This window comes from Xyrauchen texanus, chromosome 10 (assembly GCF_025860055.1).
Source record: "Xyrauchen texanus isolate HMW12.3.18 chromosome 10, RBS_HiC_50CHRs, whole genome shotgun sequence".
In the NCBI taxonomy this organism is placed as follows: Eukaryota; Metazoa; Chordata; class Actinopteri; order Cypriniformes; family Catostomidae; genus Xyrauchen; species Xyrauchen texanus.
This window is the reverse complement of record NC_068285.1, coordinates 14,157,364-14,171,717: the sequence shown is the minus strand read 5'-3', so window position 1 is coordinate 14,171,717 and position 14,354 is coordinate 14,157,364. Positions and strand designations below refer to the sequence as shown.

Sequence of the window (14,354 nt, the reverse complement as noted above, 5' to 3'; positions counted from 1 at the left end):
ATTGGTTAGCATACTCAAAAATCACCAGTTCTGGACAGCTTGCCCACTAGGGCTGTAACGATACACAAAATCCACGGTTCGGTTCACACCTTGATTTTTGAGCCACGGTTCGGTTCATACCTCGATATGTTTTTTATGTTTGGTGTTGAATAAGAAAAAACAAATATGAAAAAAACAAATATTTATTAAATCGCCTATAGGTTCAACAATTTGGAACACTGGAAAGAACAGATATGAATAACATAATTACCTAGATTGACTTGAACACTAAATAACAAGATTAACTGTTCACATAAACTAACAATGTAAGGAAAATAAATAAATAGTGATAAATAACAAATAACTAATAACTAATAAATTGTCTTCCACACTCTGAGGAAACAGGCTGTGCTGTAACCCATGAACTAAGTAAATAACTTTTCTCTTTGTGAACAGTATTCTTCAGAATTTAACTAAATTAAATAATAAAACATTTCTGTGTAAACATATTTCAAGTAAGTTTAAAGTTTTTCTTTAGGAACACCATCATGTCCACAATGTCTGGTGACAGGCTTGCTCTCTGTGCTGTGATGATGTCCCCTGCAGTGGAGAAAACCCTCTCACTTGGGACAGATGTGGCTGGGACTCCAAGGTAACGTTTAGCCAACTTGGCTAAATGGGGAAACTGACTCTCATTGTCCTTCCACCACATAAGTGGATTTGACTCCACTGGGAGGTTCTGCACTGTCTTGTAATGTTGCACCTCCTCCTCCACCACTTGAGACAAGGCTTGGATGGTGGTGGTGACTTTTCCGCTGGAAAGATGTTTCCAAACAGTTCAGTGATTGCTGCTCTTTTTGCCGGAGGACAGTCACTGCTGCTGGATGCCACCTCTGATTGCTCCTCTTTCTCTCCGGAGGCCTGGGCCTATCAAAGCAAACACAATTGCAATATGATGTCAGATATTATTACAGTGAATTATCCAAATATGGAAATCCAGAAAAAATACATAAATAAAACGACCTAAAATAGACAAACATTTCTGAAGGTTAAAACTTTTATAATCTGGCTATATTTAATTGCTGAAATGTAATTAAAATAAAACTGATTTACACTGTGCTTTTCACAGCGTTTTATTTAAATAAATTCTGTTCAGATTAAAACTATTTAACAAATACCTGTGGTGGACAGTCTTCCAGAATACTGTCAATCACGCTTATGAAGATCATGCCACAGGTGGCCTCATCCAGAAAAGGCAGAGATTTGAAAACGTGGGTCAAGTGCAGTGCTCACATAAAGAACATTTGTTAGTGTTGTGTAAGTATCAGGGGTAACTCTCTTTTAAGTCAGATGCAATGGCAGTTTTGACATCTTTCACAACTGTTGAATCTGAGTCATTGTGCCTGATGGATGGATGCCAAGATTGTGTGTTTCAGTGGCATTATCATTGAAACTGTTGGCAGCTGGTCTGTGCTCATGATAGTTGCCACTGTTTTGAGTGGTTTGAGAGCCCGAACCACATCCTCAGCTACTTTCAGGTCATCATCGGACAAAGTAACAATGTCCTTGATGTTCCTCTGAACACTCTGTTCTAGGTAGAGCTCAAGCATGTCGTGGCTTGAGTTCCACCTGGTCGGTATATCTTGTATTAGCTTATGTGAATGAAGCTGGAGCATTTCTTGTTTTGTCTTTAACACTGCTGCAGCTGTAGTGCTTCGATGGAAAAAGTGACCACTTTTCTCACTCTGCCTAAAAGCTGGGACAGTTGGTTAACACTCATTCCCTTCTGTGAAGCCAGATTTAGAGTATGCGCAAAGCATCGAATGTGGGGTGAAAATCTTTTTGTAGGATCTCTGACAATTGTTCACTAGTGTGACTTTCGTAGACAGCGCAAGTCTGGAGAACAGGGTTTGAAATTAGGCTACCCCATTATCCGTAATATAGTGCGCGGTAATGGTCATGTAGCTTTCTGTTGCACGGACGTCCACCCATCTGTAAATGCAATGAATTTGGGATTATCCAACTCCTCCTGTAGTTTAACCTTCACTTCCTCATAAAATGTAGGCAACACCTTTTGTGTGAAATGCGTTCGGCTTGGCACTACATATCTGGATTCCAGACGCGGAGCAAATTTTTGAATCCGGTGTTTTCAACCACTGAAAAGGGGGACATATTCAGGGCCATGAAAGCGCCGATTGCATTGGTAATATTTTGAGCACGGTCGGAGTTGGCTGGTAACTTCATTTGAAAGGCATCAGGAAGAGTAACCTGCTGATGTTGAGTGTGAAGTCATACTTGCCTTAACTTACTAACTAAATAGAATAAACATTTCAAGTGCATGTAATATTTACTGTAAAACGAGAAAATGAAATTTGTTGTACACTGTAAAAAATGATTTTATGGCAAAGTAAATAAAACAGGAAAAATCATGTATCTTTTGCTAAGAATCATTTTGTAAAAATGAAAACTTTAGAATATTAAGTAAATCCTAATTATATACTCAATTTTTACTTGTAAATATTAGACATCCAACAGACAAGTAAATTTGACTTCTGACTCTCTGCCATATTTACACGCATTAATCAAGTACTTGAAGCAAATATTATAAAAATCAAGTAAAATTTACGTCCTTGAAGAAAGGAATCTGCGCGTGCGCGGAAAGAAGAAAACCCGCGATCACTGAGGGATTTCCAATCTCCACTCCATCTGCTCTCGACGGGTAAGTAACAGTAAAAAACTGCATTATTTCGGATTTGTTTTTGTAATTTATTCAGTAAATGTCTTAATCACTTAATTCTATACATTTGAAAAGTTTAGTGTTCTTAATGACGAGTTAGCTTCGTAAGACGCGTTAACCATATTTTTTTCCTCAGTTTTAAACTTTACGTTTTACACACAAGTAAGTTACGCCTAAAAACCATGAATACTTAAATCATGATCTTTTTGTTTAAGTAAGGGTTAATGCCCGACGAGGTGTCCATTGTCAGGTAACGTTATTAAAGCCCATGGTGCAGGTTAAACACCACTGTCGATTAATGGGTAGATAAAGCAGTCAAGATATGTATATAAAGTTAGAAATGTCTCCAAAATGGTGTTAAAGTCCAGTTTTTGGTTTTAGTAAAGCGGTTATTTTTTACGCGATTCGGCGATGGCGTCACATGAGGTAGACGCGGTGGAATGTAGCCTCAGCCGTTCTCAGCTACTTGAACTAATTCTAGCAGACTAGCACTGACTACTATGGCGTCTAACTGGGATGAGGAAGAGGTGGCAAGACCCACAGTTAACATTTATGATGGCCCACAGCCATACCATTTCGAACCGTTTAGACGTGAGAGGGCGAATGAGGAAATACCGAGAGCAGATGGCCGTCAAAGACAAATAAATGCATGGTCAGAGGAGAATGAATGGAGAGTTGGTGTAGTGTCCTGGTGAGTTGCTATCATTTAGAAATGCAGCAATGACCGCTGGAGCTAGTAGTCTATGAACAGCAGTGCATACAATAACTTTTATGCTTTATTTCTAAGCTTTTACCTCTTTCTCCGGTGAAAATGTTGTTTCGCCGTAGCCACACTGTGATTATTGTTGATAGTGCCAACTAGTTTTCCTCGTGATTGATTGTCCTTGACACCGTCAGGCTTACCGGGAGAGGGAGTGAGTAGTTTGCGTCTGTGTCGCTGTGTTTGGCAGGTGTCTGTGTGGGCGGTGTCGTCCCATGGAAACTGTGGTGGAGAGCTTGTGTTGTAGGGAGGTGAGCGCGTTTTGGTCGAGGATCTCACCCCGCGGCCAGCAGATGTAACGTGCCTAACGCAGCATCCTGGATTTGAGGCATGCTGCCTGAATCCGTTTGTGCTACAAATAGCATATTCACACTTCAGACAGGATCATGGTCCCCTTCAAGCCAGCACGCACGAGTATGTTCATGGTTTATGTTTACTTTACCGATGTTTTTACACTGAGTCCTTTGAACAACAGCAATAGGTGACAGGAGATGTGTTGCATGCACAAACATGCATAAGAGACAGGCTTCAAATGACGTTTCCAACCTACTTACAGAGTTTAAAACTTAAGAATCTTTCCTACTTATTCCTAGGCAATACCGGTACACTGCGTACAGGCAGGCTATACAGCTGGGCTTATGGAGTTTTAGGGAGCAGTATAAGGAAGCCTCTACCCTCTTGTGTGGTTTCAACCATCAGACAAAACTTCCAAAGTGGTGACCAAACCTATCAGGGCTTTCAATGGCCTCGTTTGGATGAGAATGAATAAAAATAATTGTTTATTCTGTTGTGATCGCCTAATTGCCCTTAAAATGTTATAAAGTACACAGAACACATGAATTTTAATAAGAAAAAACAGTTTATTGGCATTGCTTGTAAGGGTTACTAAACATTTACTGAACAAGGACAAGGATTACTGAACAAAGACACAGGTTGCAAGTAAACAAATCTATATAAAAAAGCCCACTGATGAAGGGCTAGACCTGAAACCTTTGCACATTGTTTCTTTTGCCTGCAAAAGTGTGGTCTTACCTGAGGGTCAACTGATGGTTCTCGCACTCACTCACACTCACTTACTCACACACAGTCACTCACACACTCACACTCTTTCATGAATGCATATGCAGTGATACATGCAAAAGCATATCAAGCTGACACACAGTGAACCCAGACAACACCGCACACAGAGGTTGACAAGGCACAGGTAAAATGATTGGTAAATTATTTTGAATTACATAAAACAAATTTCATGCAAATAACAGACAGAGGAGCAGACATGCAGCATGCAGGACCCTTGAATGGGGTACAGCGACAATTAATGCCACTTACAAAGACAAAAAAAGTAATGATTTAGTGCAAAGTAAAACCAAAGCAACAACACACAAAACATGCAGAATACAGGAAACCACCACCAAATGAGATGACAGGGACAGAAGGAAAGAAGATAAATAACAACTAAAATAAATACTTACAACTAAATCATTGGACTTGTCTGTGGAAAAAAATAATAATAATAATAATGTGAATTTAGGTTCTCTTGTAAGCGTGACTGCCGGGCTAGGAAGAGGCTGGCGGCCTCCTCCTTAGGAACCTGTTCGAAGGATTTAGCGATGAGGGCGGGTGCATTGGAGGACAAATTAGGCTAACCTCTCGAAGAGCTGCAGGTGAATGGGTGTAGCTTTCCTGAAGGGCCTTCATCAATGATGTTGCATAACCTGCAGATATAATAATAATAATACTGAATAAAGATCATTGCCACTGATCACAGATGTCTCGTGAGCCATCTCAAAATATGATAGAACTGCATGACACTGCTTACCGTATGAGGCTGCCTCTTTGATGGGGCGCACCACATGGGCACCTTTTCTGAAGCCGGATACCGCACACAGTACTTCTCCGTCCCATCACTTTTCCGTGCTGTCTCGCGGTTGGCATTGTGATTGTAATGCAGCGCCGCTAAGAGAAGCCTACAAAATAACACATTTGAGATTTTTTTTACTACAATAGGCATGATAATAGGTACTATTATTACTATAAAAGGCATAATAATTGGCTGTATTATTCCTTGGATAGCACTGACCTGCTATACATCCCAACGTATGAAAACCCTGTGTGCTTGGGTGCGAAGTGCAAGATGAGGGAGTGGTAAGCCTCAAGGGAGAATGTCTGATGCTGTGGAGACAGCTGTCGAACATCTTTCAGTAAGGCAGTCCTCGTGATTATGTTCTCCAACTTTACTGCTGCCAATGAGCCTGCAAAGACCAAGACAGGGAGGCAGACAGACACACAGATGGAAAGCGTATAAATAGACAAGATAGATTCAGACAAAATTCTTTTTAATGGAAACACATGAAATGGTCCTGCATATGAATTATAGCAACATAAACAGTAAACAGAATGTTGAGATTGCCAGGAATGAAAAATAATTTAATCATCATAGGTCACATGTCAAGCACTCAGACAGCAAATACAACAAAACTGTAGGCGTACATAATACCACATGCTGTGTACTGTACCTGGGTCAGCCACTCTTTGTGCTGATCCCGTCTAGGGCCATGGGCACAACTGGAGAAAGCAGGGTGTCATGGTCATGGATGTCCTGGATGTGGTTGACTAAACTTTTCCATTTAGCCTCCATGACTGCTGGGTTGCCGTCTGGGGTTGAGGCTGCAGTCCAATAGAGGTGATTCACTATAGCAGGCCTCCACAGCTGTAGTTGGTCACACTCTTTTGAAGCTGCATCCAATGCCTTCCCCAGACCTGTTTTAGAACAAATGGTATTAATTGATATGCACTAACAAAAACTGCTTCAAGGTTCCAACAATGGATACATACTTTTGGCAATGTGCCACACATCAAAATAATGCCGTGTCCCTTCAGGGCTCAGCTCCTCTCTCACCCATTTGGCAACCTAAGGAGAAATAAACAAACTTTTGTGGATGATTGACCTGTGTGGCCCTCCGTGTATCAGCAAACCACAAACATCCAGCTTCAGTGCAATTCAGATGTTTACATTCTATACTGCATTTTTATTGTAAATACCTGGCGATGACGGTCCGTGATCAGCGTTGCTAAATGCAGGTCCTTTCCCTCAGCAGGCCAACACTGCGCTTGAGCCCTTCAAGCTCACACCATGAGCTGTTGGGGACCTCTGAGCTCTGCAACATGACATAACAGTGTAAGTGTAAAATGCTGGTGTTGTTGAAGGAGGCGTGAATGAACCGGCGCGTTGCTGGTCCAAGCATTACGATACACTGTACTCTAGTTAGGCAATACACAAAGCTCTAAGCATCGTTGTACTAGTGGAAAGATGTTATATTAATATACAATCAGTTTACTAAATTGCAGAGTTCATTTCTTTGTCTAATAACATCAGGTTTACCTGAACAAGCTGAACATCCACCACCTTGTTCACTCTGTCCTCGATCAGAGAGTAGGATCCATACTTCACGCAGTGCCCAGGAGAATCTGACCTGGAATTAATTACAAATTTGAATTAGGTTTCAAGTTTTTAATAACCAAGGTCTGTAAAGACAATCCACCATGTCATCTGCAAATGCCAACTAAAGCCACCCTACATGATAACAAATAAAAAAATCAAAATGTGCAACTGGTCTATGAGCTCTCACACTGGTTTACCTGCAGTCACCAGCAAGAACTAGCCCGCCATCCATTGCCCGTAGGTCACTAAAATTCTTAAGCTTGATCGTTTTGCCAGGCCTGAGCGATTACAGGGATGGTGTAGCGGCGCTGATGGCAAAGTAACTGCTCGCACTGATGCACTGCAGGCCAAACAGAGTCAACATTCTTAATGTCTGGGTGGCCAAACATCCAGTGAAATGAATGGCCCCGCTTAACAGGAGGTCGCAGGTCGGCATGTTCCTGTGGAGCATTGGCTGGTTTTGCCAGAAACGGTGGTAGCCACATGATGCACAGACCTAGATAATGTAAAAAAAAAAAAAAAAAAAGAAGTGTAATCAACAGTATATCAGGATTCAATATAGATTAGGTACTGTACATTACTGGTCAAAGGTTTCATGTTTTCAATGAAACACACATGACCAATACAGTATAACACTCAAATATGATGCCATCACAAACCAATAGACTAAAGCCAGCCTGGTACATACATTGTAAATTAAATTAACTGGCAAGACAGTCAGAGCTATCAGATTGTAATTAGATATTCTGATTTTCTAATCAGATGGCCTGCTGCGTAAACAAAACCGTACCTGCTTGATCTTAAGAAAAGTTCCTTCCTGCTGCACGATGCTACTATCTGACCTCTCACAACAGGCTGGACAGATGACAAAAGGCCCATCAGCTCCTCTTGGCAAACAATGAATTTGTCAATGCCACTACAAGAACAAAAAAAATTGTTGTTGGGGGGCATTCAAACTACCAAAGCTACAGTACACAAAAATGAGCATTCAAAATGGTCTATGTTGGTTTTAAACTATCTCACTTGTGATGGGGGTCACTGCGTGTAAGGTGGCTCCTCATCAAACAAGTCTTCCTCATGCATCGGCTCTTGGGCACCCACGATAAGTCACTGATGACAGAGGCATTATCATCATCTTCATCTGTCTGTTCAGGACTAGCAAGAGTGGAGGTTTGTGTGCGAATGATGTCTGTGTGCCCACGCTGACCATCTTGGGCTTCAGGTTAACCTGCACAGCTGTGGAGAGGCAGTAAACATACCCAAACATGAGACAATCATGGCAAATCTAAACTGGTATGTTTTTTGGTGTAGGCTATGTATTAATTTAATCAATGTGTATGGAAATGTTCTGATTGCATAGATACTGGCAATGTTTTAGAGACTATATCTAATAACTACCCCTTAAAATACCCAAGTTTTACCGTGAGACCATCGGGGCTTCAAAGAACACTGTGTCCCAGCGTCAGAAGTGGAGGAGGGCAAGGGCTGATCCCCAGTATCGACACTCTCCACAGTGTCTACACTGTCCACAGTCTCCTGCTGTGAGGCGTCTGTCAACATCTTGCGAAAACAAATATGAAAAAGGGTCAGCAAAATGCAAATGAGTGTAGTGGTGAAATAAGAGGTGGGTATACTATGAATACTTAGAACAGTGATTCACTAAGCACATTGGGTGTACAAGCACATTGCAGGAGTACATGGAAACATTTAATCATTTATTTTCAACTTGGAAGTACTGAGAATTATTTACTTATCATCTTTGAAATTCCAAGAAGATAAGTAAATATTCCCAGTCATTTCATAAGTCCATCAATAAAATGGGGCGTGTGTGCTACAACTAGCGTTAGTTTCCCAGTGGAAACAATAACCTATGGCACAGCCATAAAGCTTTCATGATGATATGGACTTTTACTTCAGGGCAATTTTGTTATTATTCTAATTTTTATTAGTGAATCACGAAATATGCTCTTCTAATGTCAGAGTGATCGGTGCTTGTAAGTTAGTGGAGGCTGTGTCAAAGGGAACACGGTATACAAAATACACACAGAGCTAGCTAACACGCAGCTTGTAAACATTAGCGTTAGCATGATGCTTACCGTGGCAATTTCTCAGCTTGCGACAGGCGGTGTCTCTCGACCTCGGGGCGGGGCAAGCAGAGAGGTTTGCGTTCACAGGCGACGGCGGTAGGAAGTAATTTAGCACTCCTCTCACTCTTTAATCCAAGTGAGACCATTTTAGCATCCCTGAGTGGTAATCCTCCTCTTTGAAATCGCGCTGCATATTCTCGAGTAGGCGGTGACAGAGCTAGCTGAAAAATCTGCCCGCCTAATCTTCACAAACTGCACCCAGCTCGGAAGATCCCTTTGTCCTTGGGGAAGGAATGGACCCTATGTCCAGTTTTGCTGGAGTTCTTGCACCACTACAAACACAGTAATAAACCATTTTGACTAGCGTTATTTATGATCTACTCTTTATCTATCTCTAAGCTATCTGTTATGCTATGCTATCTCTCACTATCTATGCTATTCTATCTATGCTATGCTATTCTATCTATCTATCTATCTACTTACTATAATCTGTCACTGTCACTCTTTCACTAGTTAGCTACTCCTCGTCTCACTCTCCCTCAATTGTAAGAGTGGGCAGCGGGCTTTCTTCTGTCGATCTAACAGTCAGCGAGTACCTCATGTGGCGTCATGGAATGCATTGTGGGAGAAATAAGAATAATCGCTAAGCTGTAGCTAAAAGCTAACATATCACCTACTTTTCCGTATTATATTTCTTTTTTGTAGTACCCTACAACATCAAATACAATGGATAACTGTTTAAATGTTTATTACCAACTAGAAAATTGCCAAAAAAAAAAAACCTGCACCATGGGCTTTAGCGTTAATGGACGGCTGGCGTCGTGCGGAGGACAGTTGCCTCCGCCGAAGTCCATCAAGTTAATACCTAACTTTAGACTATGGACACCTCGAAGGGCATTGACCCGCTTATACCATGGTCACTTGCCAAATAACACATTTTTAAAACATCAGTTTATATTTTAATTAGTTTTACAATCGAAATCTAAAGTTTTTACAAACAATAACTTGGATTCCTGGTTACGCTCTGACGGTTTATTTAGCAACCAAAGATATAGTCCGCTCAGCTCGTAGAACAGTTTTTTAAATTGTTAACGGATACTTTGACTGCCTGTTGCTATGGTTACTCACAGCTGATGTAGCCAGCGCATTTATTTATTAATTTCGAACGGTAAACAGTCAGTTTCACCAGAACTCCTTTACTAGGTGTAACATCATTTAGATAGACGCCCCGTGGGGCCGCCATTTTAGACCGTCACCCGCTCCACTCAGTGTAATCTGTTTAGCAGGTGCAATGAGCTGTCAGCGCATTTAATTAATCATACCGAACTGATTTTCACGCGGGGGTTTTTTTCTGCAAATGTCATACAGGTAGCTATGATAGAGGACACATGGTTCGGCGTATTTTATTATTCATAGTGGGCTTAACAGTAATAGAATATTCTGATATATGATATAAAGTGGCCATTATCCCATAAAAGGGGGAAACACTGGGACATTTTGACTATCAATCTGATTGAAAAACCTAATGTTGTGTCTTCAAAAACAAAACGGGGACAGAGGTAAGTTAGTTTTTTCTGTATTTAGACAGGGACAGGCAACCAAAAACAGGGACTGTTCCCTGAAACCGGGATGTCTGGTCACCCTGTGATATGTGATGTAGGCTATGATAACGTTATGTATTTTGCAAATCACACACTATACAACTATGATAGGAAAGGAGAAAGAGATAGTGGCAGTAAAGTCAAATATTTTAATAAGTTGAATAAACAATATAATTATGATTATATTATATTAGAGTCTACTTAAAGCTTTTTATATTTGTCTCTCTCTGTCACACACACACACACACACACACACACACACTGTACTACCGCGTTGTTCTGCATCCATCTCTTCCATCTCTTCCCAGCCCTTGACATTTAGCAGCCCGCCTCCCGAGTCCCAACACACACACACACACACACACACACACGAAATAGTGAAGCTACCACCATAATTCGTTGCCTTATTTAAATCAAGACGAGTAAAAAATTAGTACTCTCAAATTCCTAATTCGTTGCCATGATATATTTATCTGCATGCTGTGTGCATTAATGTGAGGAAATGGCTATGAGAGTAAGGTCATGCAGGATGTTTTAATGTTTTTGATATGATTTGGTATGTGTGAAATTAATAATGTGAATGCAAATTAATCAACTTTTAATTTAACAGTATTTGCTGTTTACTGATTGTTTGTTTTCTCTTTTCTTAATTTCAGAATATTTCTCAAATGCAAACTGCATACTCCTTTGTGGCCTCATTGCTGTAAACCGGACAAAGAGAGAGACCGAACACACTGAATTGTTCTCCTTAAGTCCACACAGGGGTACAATGTTTTTTTTTTATATTGATTCAAGCATTACAGAATGAACTTTCTTCAATCAAATCTTCATTAATTTTCACATGAGGTGGTTGTGCAAAACATGTAACTATACTACATTGAAAAGATCTGACCTTTTAAAACATTACAGACTGAAGCACGGGCACAGCACACAAAACCACTCAATTCCTTGCCCTTACTCAGATTGTCCTTGTTGCTTAAGGACCTGGAGTGCCCTTCACTCTCATTTGTCCAAAACCACAGAGAGTCATTGGACTTTACACAGGCCCTATCATTTAGGCATGAAGTTGTCAATCTCAGCCCACCAATTAAAGATTGCCAGGAGAGATGGCCTGCTTTATTCACAGAAGCACAGGTAAGTTACATTATTGTAGGTGTTATATTTTGATTGTTTGATGTCCATATAAGGATTTTTTGTGTATGAATTATTTAACTCTTTACAGATTAAGGAGGAATTCGAAGAATTACTGCTGTGCCCCTGAGCAAACCTTTATGTACAAACTAGATGGCTACACACCAAGAATCTTGGAGCTTTTGAAAGCTAAGGGAGGTGTTGCAGGAGTGAAGATACAGTCACGGCTCAGTGCATTGCTTCAGGTATGCAAAAAAGTAGCTGTATGAACAGAGGTTTAAAGTCCAGGTTCAGAAAGTAAAAGTCCTCCTCAGTATTTTGTTCCAATCACCTGGATTTGCTAATTAGCACAGTTTTCCAGCCATGGGTGGAATAAACATATGGCAGGGCTTTCCCTTTCTGACCCCTGGACTTTACACCTCTGTTGATATTCTGTTATGTTGATTTGTGTATTGGCTGCTAAAATGTGGTGGATCATCATTTACAAATGCCGCTCGATAACACCCATTCCGCCACACTCTTCTATCTGTCCCTCCATCTGTTTTTCTGACTATTTTACTTACTGAAACCCTTCAAAACTTTTTTAAAATGTTAACTTTTATAAATCTTAAAAATTGAAAAAAGTTTGTCAAATGACAATTATTTAGTATTGATTATTAGAAATAAATCTCTTCCCAGGGTCACACCATTGAGAAAAGACGAGATGCCGTGATCCGCAGTCTCATTGAATATCTTAGTGAGGTGGAGGAGAATCTTTTCAAAGACGGCAGTGTAAGTCCCAGACATGTCATGCTAATAATTTCTATCCAATCTGCCACATAAGATATTCAAAGTGTTAGAAATGAAAGATTCATATTTATAGAGATGGTACACCCAAAAATGAAAAGAGTAAATATTTACAGCTAAAATGTTAGTTCAGATTGTTAGCTCGGTTTTCATCAAAAATATGAGGTTGAGTAAATAATGAAAGAATTTTTTATTTTTGGGTGAACTAACCCTTTTAAACCATTCTCCTCAAGTGCGTGTTACATGGGGTCAGTGGATATTGGATGTTTATTTGATTGGATGTTGAAACAATACAAGGGTGGGTGAATAAGTTCCAAATTTCTATTTTTGGATGAAATTGGTGATGGCTTCTTAAGTAAAAATTACTAATTTCCCAATCACCGAAGCCCAGTCATTCTCATATTGGTAACACAAGACCGCAAAGCCTGGTAGGCTGCTCCAACTTGTCATGTGGAAAGATGTAAAATTGTCCTAAACCTTTTTTTTTATGTTTATACAACATTAAAGCTTATGAGGGTATTAACCTTTTAAATTTGTTTTTTCCCTCATCCTCCTGGATTGCATAAGGATGACGATCAAGAAAACTTCACGGAAGATGTCCTGATGATTCTTGTCCATGGAAACGGAGACGGAGAGCCAGTGGTGTCCATTGTGCTTGAAGGAAGCAAGGTCCTAACTAAATGCGGAAATACTGCAAAAGCTTGTGCTCTCCTGATGGGACTGGTATATGCCTTAAATCTTCAGTATCCCTCCAAGCTGAAGTACACTTTTGAGGTTTTCCAGAAACTGTTTCTGGATCTTGATGGTCTGAAGCTCTCTCCTAAAGTACGATCTTTGAAAAATAAGCTGCTTGCTTGAAATATTTCCATGGATGTTCATAGGCATTGATCTGCCTTGTTGACTCTTGCTCCAAAATGTTCATTGTGTGCAACCTTTACATTTATATTTTTATTTGTTGTTAACATAACAGATGTGCATTCAACTGAGTTGATAATGGTTGCCTCATTTGATAACTGTTTTGTACAAATGTTTTTATATTTACAATTTGCAGGATTTGTATTTCAGATTTTTTATTAGCTTAAAAAGGCTTTCTAAATGCACTTGGGCAAGGACTTTATGAGTTTCCTTTTTAAGGGTAGGGGGTGGGGGCTTGGTTAGCAAGTTTTATTTGTGACAGCAGTTTGTTAAAGGATTAGTTCACCTCAAAATGAAAATCTCCTAATAATTTACTCACCCCAATGCCATCCAAGATATCCATGTCTTTCTTTCCTCAGTGGAAGAGAAATTAAGTTTTTTGAGGAAAACATTTCTGGATTTTTCTTTGAATAATGGACTTCAATGGCAACCACGGTTTTGAAGTCCAAATCAATGCAGTATTCAATGGATATAAGACATGGATATCTTGGATGGCATTGGGGTGAGTAAATTATTAGGAAATTTTCATTTTGAGGTGAACTAATCCTTTAATGTCATGTTTTGATACTGAGATTTAGAATTAACTTGACTTAAGTTACATGTTTTTGTATCGTAGATCTTCATAGGGATTTATCTGCTTTGTTGACTCACTCATTTTGTGACTGCAGAACTGTACCCTTGAGGAAAAACCTGTTTGATGCAACTGCTAATTTTAGCGTTCTATATTATGCATTTAATGTATCATTGAAAGTAAAGGTTTAATCAGCTTGAGCGAAGATAAACTCCAGAGTGATCTTAAGCATTATAGGTTTCTGTAGATGATGCTTATTTCATAATAAATTACTCTTAACTGCACATTGTCACAGTATTATTGTCACATTATAAGAGTAACATTTAATTTAGAATAATTACCAGC

At 39.8% G+C, this 14,354-nt stretch overlaps 1 protein-coding gene and 3 long non-coding RNA genes across 5 annotated transcripts in view; 1 reads left to right on the top strand and 3 right to left on the bottom strand.

The window, feature by feature from the left end:
• LOC127650363 (major histocompatibility complex class I-related gene protein-like) overlaps nucleotides 1–14,354 on the bottom strand; it is a 78,244-nt gene that overhangs the window by 41,823 nt on the left and 22,067 nt on the right. The window lies entirely within an intron of this gene.
• On the bottom strand, nucleotides 4,602–5,319 carry LOC127650366 (uncharacterized). The gene is made up of 3 exons (XR_007971435.1): nucleotides 5,296–5,319; nucleotides 5,124–5,191; nucleotides 4,602–4,968 (listed from the first exon to the last, which is right to left on the bottom strand). It is a non-coding gene; the product is annotated as an uncharacterized LOC127650366 (long non-coding RNA).
• LOC127650365 (uncharacterized) lies at nucleotides 5,355–6,502 on the bottom strand. The gene is made up of 3 exons (XR_007971434.1): nucleotides 6,312–6,502; nucleotides 5,557–5,728; nucleotides 5,355–5,443 (listed from the first exon to the last, which is right to left on the bottom strand). It is a non-coding gene; the product is annotated as an uncharacterized LOC127650365 (long non-coding RNA).
• Nucleotides 10,772–13,614, top strand: LOC127650367 (uncharacterized). Its single transcript, XR_007971436.1, has 3 exons — nucleotides 10,772–11,370; nucleotides 12,416–12,508; nucleotides 13,091–13,614. It is a non-coding gene; the product is annotated as an uncharacterized LOC127650367 (long non-coding RNA).